Below are 13,301 nucleotides of genomic sequence, written 5' to 3'. Positions count from 1 at the left end.
GTATGTTGTGGCCATCACGAAACTTTCTTCTATATTTTTCTTTTTTTTCTGATCCCTCCCCATGCTTGACGAGGAAGCAATGTTCCCAACAAAAACGAAATTACACATGCAAAAACTTGACCACCATCCCAATGTCTGAATTATTGCAAAAGCAAAGCAAAGAGCGAAAATTGAAAGTTATTTTAAAAGCCTTGCTTTAATTAATTACAAATATTTTATTTGTTAACAAACATAAGATGGCAACAGTTAAAAATTTTAAATCATTGAGATAATATTTCCGATCATTTCCATACAATTAAAATCACGAGAAATACGCAGACGACAATCTATTACGATTTATCTTTCTTATTGTTGCATTAATAAAACTATTTTTATTCGTAAAAAAAAAAAAAAAAAAAAAAAAATCAACACCTCTAGGAGCGATTGGCGTCAAAATTGAACCAAAACCTGTTTACATATGGATTCACATATGTTCCAAATTTCAACCAGAACGTAGCATTACTTCTTGAGATAGGGTACTCATAATGGAAAAAAATAACGGGCGACTGCGCTACCCCCTTTTTAGCTGTTGACACCAAAATAAAATCAGCTCTTATACCCACTAAGGGCTACTTGCCGATAAATTTTTCTTTCATTCCGTTCATTATTTCTTGAGATACAGCAGTCACAATTGACGACAAAAAACGTTCTATAGCTCAACCCCCGTTTGAGTTATTGACACCAAAATTGAATCAGCACCTGTTCCTGTTAATGGCAACATATGGACCAAATTTTGTTTGATTCCGCCAGTTACTTCCTGAGGAATAGCAATCACGCGTAACTCAAAAAACGTCCCATTGCTCCACCCCCCTTGGAGGAATTCGCGCCAAAAACCAATGGGCACAAGTTCACATAAGGGCACATATGTGTACCAAGTTTCGTTCGATTTCATGCGGTAGTTTTTGCTGTAGAGCGGCCACAAAAAACTGGTCACACACAGACGTGACACACATACACACACACACACACACACATACACACACACATACAGACAGACAGACATTTTCCAAAAATAGTCGAAATGGACTCAGCACACCTCAAAACGTTCGAATCCATCAAAATTCGAAATTCGAAAATTTGCACGAATCCAATACTTTCTTCTATATATTAGATATAGAAGAAAGTAAAAAAAGCAATAATTTAGTTTTTTACGCTGAAATGGCAACACATAATATTATCCAGAAATTTCTTCACGCTAAGTTGCGTGAAAAATCGAATAAAAATTAATTTTCGCTAACTTATAATTTAATAATATAAAGTTTTTAAGCCGAAAACGGGGGGTAGACGTTTTCAGAAGTATTTTTTACGATCTTTCCAACCATACCAAACTCAAAGCACTAAAATGCATTTTTCGTGTAGAAAAAGCGGATTAAAAATGAATTAAAATTTAATGTTTCACGCTTCCAACAATGAGTTTCAACAATGGAAAAGAGGTAAAAATAAAATTTTTGAGTTTCGCTAACTAAAAAACGCTTATAATTTTTTTTCTAGTGGATTTAGGTTATTGGATTTTGGGCGCCCTGACAATTTCTTCGTTAGGAGTATTTTTTAAAGACCTTTCAAACCATATCAAATTCGAAAAAAATGGACCATCCGTTCGCGTAGAAAGAGCCATTTAGGACGAAAATGCGATTTTTATTAATATCTCCATTAATTCGCTCTCGATTTCTAAAATTTTTATTGATGACACAAAAACTCTGCAATAGCTCTTAAATAAAAGAAGAATGAAGGAAATCGGTTCACAAACAGAGAATGAATCGGTACCGAAAGAAAACGGCTTGCCTATTAATATATAAAGATAAAACAAATGAATGATTGAAAAATAGTGTTTTAAAAGGAATCTTTCGAAAAACGTGCGACTCGGAACTCATTTTAATTCGAAAAAAAAGAAATAAAAATAAAAGACCAGAAATGTTAATGATGATTTCGAGCGTTTCGTCAATACGAATGTCGCCAAAAGAGCGATAAAAAATTATTCCGAGACGAAATTAAGAAGGTAGAAAGTGAACGTGTTACGTGTTGGTGAAGTCAGTCAAGCGCTGGGAACAACCATTGGAATTTAGAAATTTCGTTCGGAAAGATCTGTTTTGTGTGATTTCTACATTTTAAGCAACTTCAGGTACCGACACTTTTTAGGTAAGCGCATTTTGCTGTTTTTACATAGATTTCATGCTGTATTTAAGGAAAGGCAACTATCCCTCCCTAGTTCTAATCTAAAAATATTAAATAATTTCAAATCTATTTACTTCATTTACTAACTTTTTCGTGTTAGAGCGTACTTTCTAAGTTAGAAAAAAAAAAAAAAAAAAACAAATTACAGTCGAACTGGCTTATAACGAGTGCGAATGAACCGCGATATTTGCTCGTTTATAACCGAGTACTCGTAAAAAACAAGCTTGGTGAAAATACTGTGAAAATTCATAAACACTTTACTCACTGTGTGATTTTATGTTTGTGCAATACCAAAAAGAAGTTGGTTAATTTGCATTGAGCTGTCTTATTGCGTCTTTCTCATGTTTTTGTTGCCAAGAAATATTTATGGCTCGAAAAACATCATCATTTTTGCCCCTAGCTTCGAAAAGGTTTGAATTTCTTGTGCATCGCAAAAACGTTGTTGATTGTTCCGCTTTCAATTCTTCACATTAATTTGTCACTATCGTACTTGTTTTCGTTGTTTTTTATCATCTGCATTAGCTTGAATTTCAACTATAATATCCTCGGAAGTACATCCCAGAAATGATACCATTGTCGTCAACTTTTATAGAATTTTTAAATGAATATCACTTTTTCACAGAATATACGAGTTGTATACTTGTAATTGATTTTGAAATGTTTGAGGAATTTTCCAAGGAAGGATAAGTTCAGCTGGAAGTCAATGGAAATTTTATGAATCATAAAAATATTGCTTAAAACGGGGTTTGCTCGTTAAAATGAAGTTATGCTTCCATAGACTTGACATTATACCAACCAAATCTTTCTGATTTCCTCTCTAAATCCGGGCTCTCGTTACAGAAGGGCTCATTTATAAGCACTTTTGACTGTAGTAGTAAGCAAGCCCGTCGTTTATGTGGATGGGAGGGGGGGGGAGGTCTTTTGACTCCCCTGGCTTTGAAAATTATGTTTTTACTATAAGTGGGGATGCTTTTAATGTTTTCCGATAAAATTTGCATTGAGGACACTCCTTTACTCCCCCCCCCCCGGAAAAATCGAAATGACGGACCTGGTAGTAAGCATGAAATTATGTGTGAAGAGTTAAATTTTTCTTGGCAATTAGATGTATTTTTGAAGTTGTTCATTAAGTTGAATCTTAGTGTTTACCCTGCGCTTAAAAATTACTTGTTATTAAACTAGTTTAGAAAATCAAAGGGTTAATCTGACCGAACTACTCGGAACGGTATCAAATCAATAGAAAAGCCTTGAAGATTACCGTTTATAAGAATAATCTAGCTGCTTAGAACGATCGAAAATGTTCCGTCTGCAAGAATATGTATTTTATTCCATCATGCAAGCCAGAAAATTATTTAAAATAGATTGTTGTTTTCTTTTTTTTTTCTTTTTTGAAAAACTTTCATCCTCTATTTTTTACTGTGAATACCTGAAAGTTGGAAGAATACTGTACTCATAGCGCACAAATTACCACATTTGTTGCGTTCGTAACAGTCTCTACATATTGCACAGCGGTAAGGAAAGTGACACACTAAAAAAAAAAAAAAAAATAAAAAAAAAACAATAATAATATTAAATAAATAAATAAAAATAGCTGTACAGAAAATCAACATTTTATACATTATAGTAGTTTTTAGCGATTTAGTCTCAAATAACAAAATACGCGCAAAAGAATTATATTTGGATGTAGTTGAAGCCTAGTTTTTAGTTGTCTAGCTTAAAATTGCACTCTTAAGGGTTTAAAAGTATTTCGTCCACAATATGAAACATTCATGATGCAACATCACCATTGATTATATCGATGTTACGCCACCTCGCTCCAGTTATATAAGCTAACTGTGCGAGTTTTGTGGCAAGAAAGAGCATTAAATTTAGATTTTAAATCTATATCTACGTTCCTCCAGAATTTTGAGTTGTGTCACTAGTTTTGCCGAGGTACGATATGAGTTAAAACCAAGGGTTCTGGTTGTTTTACCTCGCTTTCCTCTAGCCTCAAGGCAAGGCGTTCATTTAAAATTAAATGGTTCAAATCAGTGCCGCAGAGCGAAGGGGAGGTTTTTTAGGGTGAAAACAGACACCAGAGCCATTGGCTTAAACATAAAGGCAAATTCTAATACAGTAGTTTATGCATATGAAAGGACTGTTTTGATTTAAAAAAAAAAGTTTCAAAAAAAAAAAACCTTCAGAAGGTATTTTTGATGTTAAAAAAACCCTCCAGGAGGTATTTTTGATCAGACCCCCCCCCCCTCCCACACAGAAGGTATTTTTGATCAAATAACTCCTCCAGAAGGTATTTCTGGCTGCACCAGAGGTTCAAATTACAAAAAAAGGTTTGCCTATCATGACGATGATGTGCAAAATAAAATTTTCTTTCGTTTTACAATTCTGAAGAGATGATATCTGTACCTCAGAACAGGAACAACACAAGTCACAAAATTGCTACTTTACAGGAGAGAGGAAAACGTTTGTCTGGCAAATGCAAAGCATGGGACGCGAGTTTTTTAAGTGTTAAATAAGCACAATGATTTTTTTTAGAATTACGTTCACATGGCTCAATGCGGAACAGGATTCTACGTACAATGTACTAATGAACGTAAAATTGCAATTTTTGGACTTACGTTAGTCTGGATTTGAGGTACAAATATTTAGTTAGAAGTCTCTACACGAATTAGTGAGCAGAAAAGAAATTGAAGAATAGTGACTGGTTAGCTTTACTCCTAGGAATTTGTTTTTAAAATCCGTTAGTGTCTTCGATGTGATAAGCGACGTTTGCCGCTGTTAAAAGCTATTTTAGAGTTCATTTATATCCTGCTGTTGAAGTGGCAGAGATGAGATTGTTCAGACTATCGTTCGCCAGGCCTGGATCTATACATTTTGCGCCCCCCCCCCCTTCAACAAAATCTGTAGGGCCCTTTCTCAGAGGCCAACAGTGTGTATTTGCGACTTTAACCAGTCTTTGTACAAGGTTTTTTTTTTTTTTTTTTTTTTTTCAACTTTTTGGGCCATTGCACGGTGGGGCAAAACCGCCAAAAAGCGCTTTAAAATATTTTTAAAACTCTCTCTCTTGTTTCTTTACACAGGCATCCAAAGTTCGCAGGTTTGCGCAGCTAATTCCTTTTCAGGGTCTTTCTACAGACCACTGATGACTAATTCATATTAATTTCAAAGAAGACATACGAGGACATATTTTTTTGGGTGTTTTGAAAAAAAAAATAAATAAATTACCTTGAATTCTCAAGTTTTCGGTGCTGATCAAAACCAATTTTCGGTTTGAGAATTTGATTATTCATTTTTTCGTCCTATTACTATCGTTGAACATGAGAGAAATAAAATATGCCCTCCTTTATATATATATATATATATATGTATATATATATAGACTGCTTAAAAACATTTTAATTCCCACATTCAAGATCCTTCAACTTTCTAAAGGCTCCCTTTAGCTTTGTAATGGAGAAAGTGCTCTAAAATTCTAGTTCTGATTGCCTAAGAGGTAGGCCTGTGCAAATTTTTTAGTTCTCAATTGGTTGAATATAAGAAAAAAGATCCCATTTATAAGCGCTTTTTGGCGTTTTCGCCCCACTGTGCGTGGGGCCTTTTAAGAACGCGCCCCCCTCTCCCCGCGCTGAGGACTCTGACGCAGATCCGGGCCTCACCGTCGCACTTTTAGGCTTTTCTCACATTTTTTGAGAATATGTGTCAGGTTTCTAATCATCTAATTTTTCAAACTTTGTTCCACTTCATGTCCCGGAAAAATATACATTTGATTACAAATGACCGAAAAGGCCTTATGAGTAATTAACTGTGAATTATTATTTAGTATAATTACTGTTACTTATACCATTTGTAACATTTAACTGTAAAATTAAAACCGGATTAGGTTGAGAGGAATTTTGCAAGATTAAAACGAAAAAAGACTGTCTGAAAAATCTATAAAATGAAAAGTATGTCTAAATATTGTTTACTTCTTTATTCCTCATTCAAAGTGTATTTTTTAACTAAAATAAATTGTGAATATTTACATCTAAGAAGCGAAATGATCAAATTTTATTTGCTTGAGTCATATTTTTGGTTAACATTTAGTAACCATAATAAATTGAGAATAAACTGCCCAATAAAACAATCCAAAAATCAGCCACAGGTGTTAACCCTTTTTGAATACTAGCGACGATTAAGGGGGGGGGGGGCTTGCCGGTGTCCCAGTTGAGCATTTCAGAAATCTTGCAATCTGGCAAGCCTAACTAAGTATCATGTTTTGGTTTATTGTTTGCGTTATTCCAATACCAAAGTTTAGAATTTCGAACATGACTTCTGTCCACCTAGCTTGTACTAATCATGGCCGTCCATATGCAAAATTGTAAGGGGGAGGGGGCTCAGATATTTAAACTATGCTTTAGAATGATATTTTCCCCATGAAAACCAATTTCGGGACAGATTAGAGTCATTAAAATTGGACATTCTTAATTATTTATTCATTAATGGCTGGAGAAGAAATATTTTTTCATTTTTGCAAAGAAAACGAGCTGATGTGTGCATCACATGACTTCCTTTTACTCCAATTTAATGTCATTTCCACAGTTTTGGCAATTTTAATGTGATTCAATTGTTTACTCTCTAAATATCACCACCAGTGGCCAAAGTGAAATCAAATTAAACAACAAAAAAAAAAAAAAAAAAAAAAAAAAATCGCCAAATTTGTCGCCAAGTTGGCGACCAAAATGCTGGCGATGTATCGTCAAGTGTCCGCCAAATTATAACACCACTTGAGTTTACATCGAAATTAACAATGATTCCCCCCCCCAAAAAAAAGTGGAAATAGTCCCCCTTAGGAACATCCGAATGCAACCAAAAGAGAAGGTACACAACTAGACCCCACTAGGAGTCTACGTGCCAAATTTCAACTTTCTAGGACATTCCGTTTTTGAGTTATGCGAGATACATACACACATACACACATCGCACATACTTACGTACATACGGACGTCACGAGAAATTTCGTTGTAATTAACTCGATGGTCGTCAAAATAAATTTTTTTCGCGAATACAATACTTTCTTTTTTGGAAAAGGAAGTAAAAAGTACAAAAAACAAGGAAGTTCTAATTTCTAAGGAGGGGGGGGGGCAGGTCGAGCCCCTCCTTGCCGGCGCCCTTCGTACTAATCGAAACACTGTGCACTGGTTGAGAATTGCTCTTCTTTAAACCATTCTATTACAAATATCTTGGTAAAATCATTTTTCCACGTGCTTTTAAATATCATCTTCCCTATTCTTTATTATTATATTTTTTTCTGATGGCGCCAGATAATCAACTGAATCCCTACAACATGCTAAGAGAGAAGAATAAAGAATGTAAAACCAGCCGTCTGGTAAACATATATGTATAAACAAAGCATCTGACGTAATGATATGTAGAGCTTGAAGGGGGAGTGTGGGGATGGGGTGGGGAGATATGGCAGTCATCCGGTGTCGGTTTTGTAATGTTTATAAAATAATGGAGGAGGTGAGATTACATAAATATTTCATTTGTGGGGAGAACTGTTCCTCCGTAAATGTTGCATACTAATTGCATTTGTATTTTCGCTGCGTTGATGAACGGTTTATTTAACTATGAAGTGTGCAGACAACTTAGCATGTTGAGAGTTGTTGAATTTCTACAAAATTAGATTGCTGGGGCACGATTTTCGACGTGCAGATGTAAACCCAGTAAAAAACGAAATTCTTTGAAGATTGAGGGTACAAGGTGGTTGGTTACCCAGCAAAAAGTTGTACCCCCTGGAGGAAGCAGATAGAGAAAGCATTGGCCAACACCTGGCTGCTGCTGAAGAAGATTCAAGGTACTCAATATTAGTAACTTAATTTTCTCAATTATATATGATGCAGTGATAAGCAAAGGTGGGCTTGCCAGACGTCCCGGTTTTTGAACAAATTTCCGGTGTCCGGGCCGGTTTACTTCACGTCCCAAAGATAAATTTGATTACTGATGACCAAAAAGTTCAAAACTCGTTAACTGTGAATGATTATTTAGGATAATTACTTTATCATTTGTATCATTGATTATATTCGGATTAGTTGTGTGGATTTTTACAACAAGATTAAGACCAAAAAACACTCTAAAAAAGTCCTATTAAATGAAAGTGTTTCTAAATATTGTTTAATTTTTTATGCCTGATTCAAAGTGTTTTTTTTTTAACTGAAATAAATTGTAAATATTTACATCTCGGAAGTGAAATGTTCAAATTTTATCTGCTAGTGTCCTTTTTTTATTACCCCTGTTTTCAGTAATAAAGTAAACAAAAATTCAAACAAAGTCATACATCTTATACATATAAAATCTGAGTATCTATCTATCTATCTATCTATGTCCAAGCTTCTTCTCCCGAACGACAGTGAACTGACCATCGAACCAGGTATCGATGGATTCGTAATCCTCCCGTCTTCATGTTTGGCTATTTAACATAATTCTCCGATAATAATTAGCGGAGATATCAATTAAAAACTTTTAATTATGACTCTAAGATTTCAAAATCAAATCCCTATTTTTCGAAGGCTTTCCTCCATTCAAATTATTTTTCAGTGCTTCAACTCAACTTTCCGGATGAACGCTTTTATTAAAATTTACAGCGTGAAGAAAATCATTGAAAAGAAACATCTGTTGCAATTTTTTTTCTCGAATATAAAGAAATAAAATTAGGCTTTTGTTTTAAGGCTTTTCCTGTAATCAGGGTGTTTAAGTTGTTTACTTTTCGATTATTTTGCCGTAATCTGCAGCAAAATTTTGCTGTTTTTTTTTTTTTTTTTCAAGCCTGATTGTTAAATACGCGTCACATGACATAACTTTCATTTTCGAGGAGGACCGTGCACGTCGTAAAGTAAATGAGTGATTTACAAGTTATTTGAGTTCTTTGAGGGTTTGTACCTGGAAAACGGATTGATGTAATTCTTGTACGACCATGTGGATAGAATCCATCCAAATATTTATCTGAGTGGTATGTTGCATTAATAAACACCCGGGCAACGCCGGGTAGTAGACTATTTTATGTAAAAAGCGGATTGTTATTGTGCATAAATATTTCCGATATAGTCTATCAGATGTAATTCAGTTTAACGTGAGTAAAGATTATAGTTGATAATGCATATATTTTCCCCTTTTGTGCTGACTGAAAATGTACTCATAACTTGTATCATTGATAACGATTATTAACGTTGATGAGGTGTTTTGGCAAAAATATGTTTTACTGGTGTTTTGCAAACCTTGCTTTACGCGCATTTATTTATTCCTTAACGCGTTAGAAACTAGTGTCAGTGTACTACAAAAGCATCAACTGGACTGCTCTTACATTTTTTAGGTAGCCCGTGCAACGCCGGGCACGCAGCTAGTCTTATACATATCTTATACATATAAAATCTGAGTATCTATCTATCTATCTATCTATCTATGTCCAAGCTTCTTCTCCCGAACGACAGTGAACTGACCATCGAACCAGGTATCGATGGATTCGTAATCCTCCCGTCTTCATGTTTAGCTATTTAACATAATCCTCCGATAATAATTAGCGGAGATATCAATTAAAAACTATTAATTATGACTCTTAGATTTCAAAATCAAATCCCTATTTTTCGAAGGCTTTCCTCCATTTAAATTATTATTCAGTGCTTCATCTCAACTTTCCGCAACAATGCTTTTATTAAAATGTATGTGAGCGTGAAGAAAATCATTGAGATGAAAGATCTGCTGCCATTTTTTTTCTCGAATATGCTCAGGTAAAATTCTTGTTTTTGTTTTGAGGCTTTTCCTGTAATCAGGGGATTTAAAATGTTTACTTTATGGGGGTTTTCCGCAATCTGCCACAAAATTTCACTGACTTTTTTTTTGGTTCAAGCCTGAGTGTTGAACTCGCGTCACATGACATAACTTTCATTTTCGAGGAGGACCGTGCACGTCGTAAAGTAAATGAGTGATTTACAAGTTATTTGAGTTCTTTGAGGGTTTGTACCTGGAAAACGGATTGATGTAATTCTTGTACGACCATGTGGATAGAATCCATCCAAATATTTATCTGAGTGGTATGTTGCATTAATAAACACCCGGGCAACGCCGGGTAGTAGACTATTTTATGTAAAAAGCGGATTGTTATTGTGCATAAATATTTCCGATATAGTCTATCAGATGTAATTCAGTTTAACGTGAGTAAAGATTATAGTTGATAATGCATATATTTTCCTCTTTTGTGCTGACTGAAAATGTACTCATAACTAGTATCATTGATAACGATTATTAACGTTGATGAGGTGTTTTGGCAAAAATATGTTTTACTGGTGTTTTGCAAACCTTGCTTTACGCGCATTTATTTATTCCTTAACGCGTTAGAAACTAGTGTCAGTGTACTACAAAAGCATCAACTGGACTGCTCTTACATTTTTTAAGGTAGCCCGTGCAACGCCGGGCACGCAGCTAGTATTAAAATAACATTTGATTGTATATCATTGAGAAAGTCTCTTTCCAGTAATTCTTCCAGGGAGCCTTTATAGGTTTAACTCTTGAATACCATTTGTATTACTCAGACATTGTCAAGTAAAGAGCCTCAAGATACATTTGTTGATATGAAAGTATCTTTTGATGCGGGAAGTTTTTCAAAAATAGCATATTTTAAAAAAAAGTTTCTATGAAAGCATATAATATATCGAGTTGCTAAAATGTGTTTCTAGTACAGGGAATCAATGAACACTTAGTAGCTAAACATTAAGTTATAATGTTAGCATTAAATTCATGTAAAACTAGTGGTACCCGCACGGCTTTGCCCGTAATAGAAAAATTGAAAGATCTTTTGGTTCGCCTGTATATTTACAAATAATGTATGATGAATTTTCTCGCCAATTGGCTTGTACCCATGTTACGGATCCACGTTATGATAATTTCGTATCTCGCCAATTTGCTTGTGCCCATGTTACGGTTCCACGTTATGATAATTTCGTAATTTACTCGTCTCTCTCATGAATCTCAAAAAATGATATAAGTTAATGGGGAAAATGAACAAACCACGAAAACTAAGATTTTATAAAAACAGCAGGAATTTCAAATGTGAGAAATTTAAAATTCACCAAATAGTTTTGAAATCTGAAAAAAAAGGACTTACCTTAAAAAAACAGGATTGAAAAAAGGCACCTTGCTACAGAGACACCAACACGTTTAAATATTTACGATCAAAGTATGGAGAAACTAACTTTATCTATGATTTACACATTATAACACAACTACTTAATTGAAAAAAAAAAAAAAAAATGTGCAATGCACAGAAAAAAAAAAAAACTTCAGCATTCCAACCTCCGTGCGTGCTATATCAAGTTTGAACAGACCTATATTGCCTTCGGATTACCTACCAACCCATGATCCAATTACCAGGGTTGCCATGTTCAAGAAAACGATCGCCGAATTAGCGATATGTTTATGTTACTCAGATCTAGCTCAACATAGATGAAATTTTCACAACTTAAAAAAATACAGAGTGTTGATAAAGGGCCAAACTAATTACAAATATGATTGCTATTTTTATTGAAAAAAATGCATTATAAACTAGATAATGAACTTTCCCTATAACCATAAAGCCTATTATAATTTAAGCGAGTAAATTTCTTTCCTCGCCAAGTAGGATTAAAAAAACAAAACAAATTGGCGAATAGCACCATGGTTTGGCAACCCTGCTGGGATATGGTGAATGGCGCCTAATAGTCTGTTTAGGCGCCATTCAGTCTACTTGCCTTCAGAAGGCGGGAATTCGCTTTTCGTTATGACGTAACATTTATTTCTTACACTTTTACTTCGAGTATCTCAGCTTGTGATCAAGGCTATGGTCGCGTGCGCAGGCCTGCCCGGCCGCCCCCAAGGGCGCGCGGGGCTTAGCTCCGCGCTGTCGCTTCGCCCCGCGCGCCCTTGGGGGCGGCCGGGCAGGCCTGCGCACGCGACCATAGCCTTGATGTGTAGCTGTTGTAATCAATGTCTGTAGATCCCATTTTAGCGTATCCGCAAAGGGTTGACTTCTCCTGCAAAAGGCAGGGATTTCTCGAAACGCATAATTAACACAGATACGAGATCCATTTAATGTGATCACCTGGTTTATCCGCAAAGACTGGAACTCACCTGCAATAACGAGAAATTTCGTCACACACAGCCACGCAATTAACGCAGAAACCGGAAGAGGTTTAATCCGGATGCAATGATAAACAACAGTTATTCCGTGAGCGGAAGTGCTCCGGGCCACGCCGCAAGAACACCGGTGGGGTCCCTGGGGATCCCTACGGTCATCTATGGTACCCTCTTCCACGAAACAACACGTTCGTTCGGGGAGCTGAAGGACAGAGGATCACGCCGCCAGTGGCCCGGCGGGGGCTCCCGAGTGATCCCTGCGGTCACCAACCGTATCCTCTTCCGCGAAAAAAAAAGAGAAAACACCGTTCGTTCGGAGAATGGAAGTGTGGCGGACTATACCGCTGACCTCTCGATGCAGTCCCGTGGGATCCCATCCGTTATGTGCCGTACCCTTTTCCGCGAAACGCTAGCTTATCGGTGCGATCCCTAGGGATTTAATAGTCATCTACCGTTCTTTCGCGAAACAACACGTTCGTTCGGTGAGCTGAAGTACGGAGGATCACGCCGCAAGTGCCCCGGCGGGGACTCCCGAGTGATCCCTGCGGTCACCAACCGTATCCTCTTCCGCGAAAAAAAAAGAGAAAACACCGTTCGTTCGGAGAATGGAAGTGTGGCGGACTATACCGCTGACCTCTCGATGCAGTCCCGTGGGATCCCATCCGTTATGTGCCGTACCCTTTTCCGCGAAACGCTAGCTTATCGGTGCGATCCCTAGGGATTTAATAGTCATCTACCGTTCTTTCGCGAAACAACACGTTCGTTCGGTGAGCTGAAGTACGGAGGATCACGCCGCAAGTGCCCCGGCGGGGACTCCCGAGAGATCCCTGCGGTCACCAACCGTATCCTCTTCCGCGAAAAAAAAAAAAAAATCCCGTTCTTACGGAGAACGGAAGTGTGGCGGACTCTACCGCTGGCCTATCGATGCAGTCCCGAGAGACCCAATCCGTTATGTA

Source organism: Uloborus diversus, chromosome 3 (genome assembly GCF_026930045.1).
Source record: "Uloborus diversus isolate 005 chromosome 3, Udiv.v.3.1, whole genome shotgun sequence".
NCBI classification, from domain to species: Eukaryota; Metazoa; Arthropoda; class Arachnida; order Araneae; family Uloboridae; genus Uloborus; species Uloborus diversus.
Note: the sequence above shows the minus strand (reverse complement) of the source record.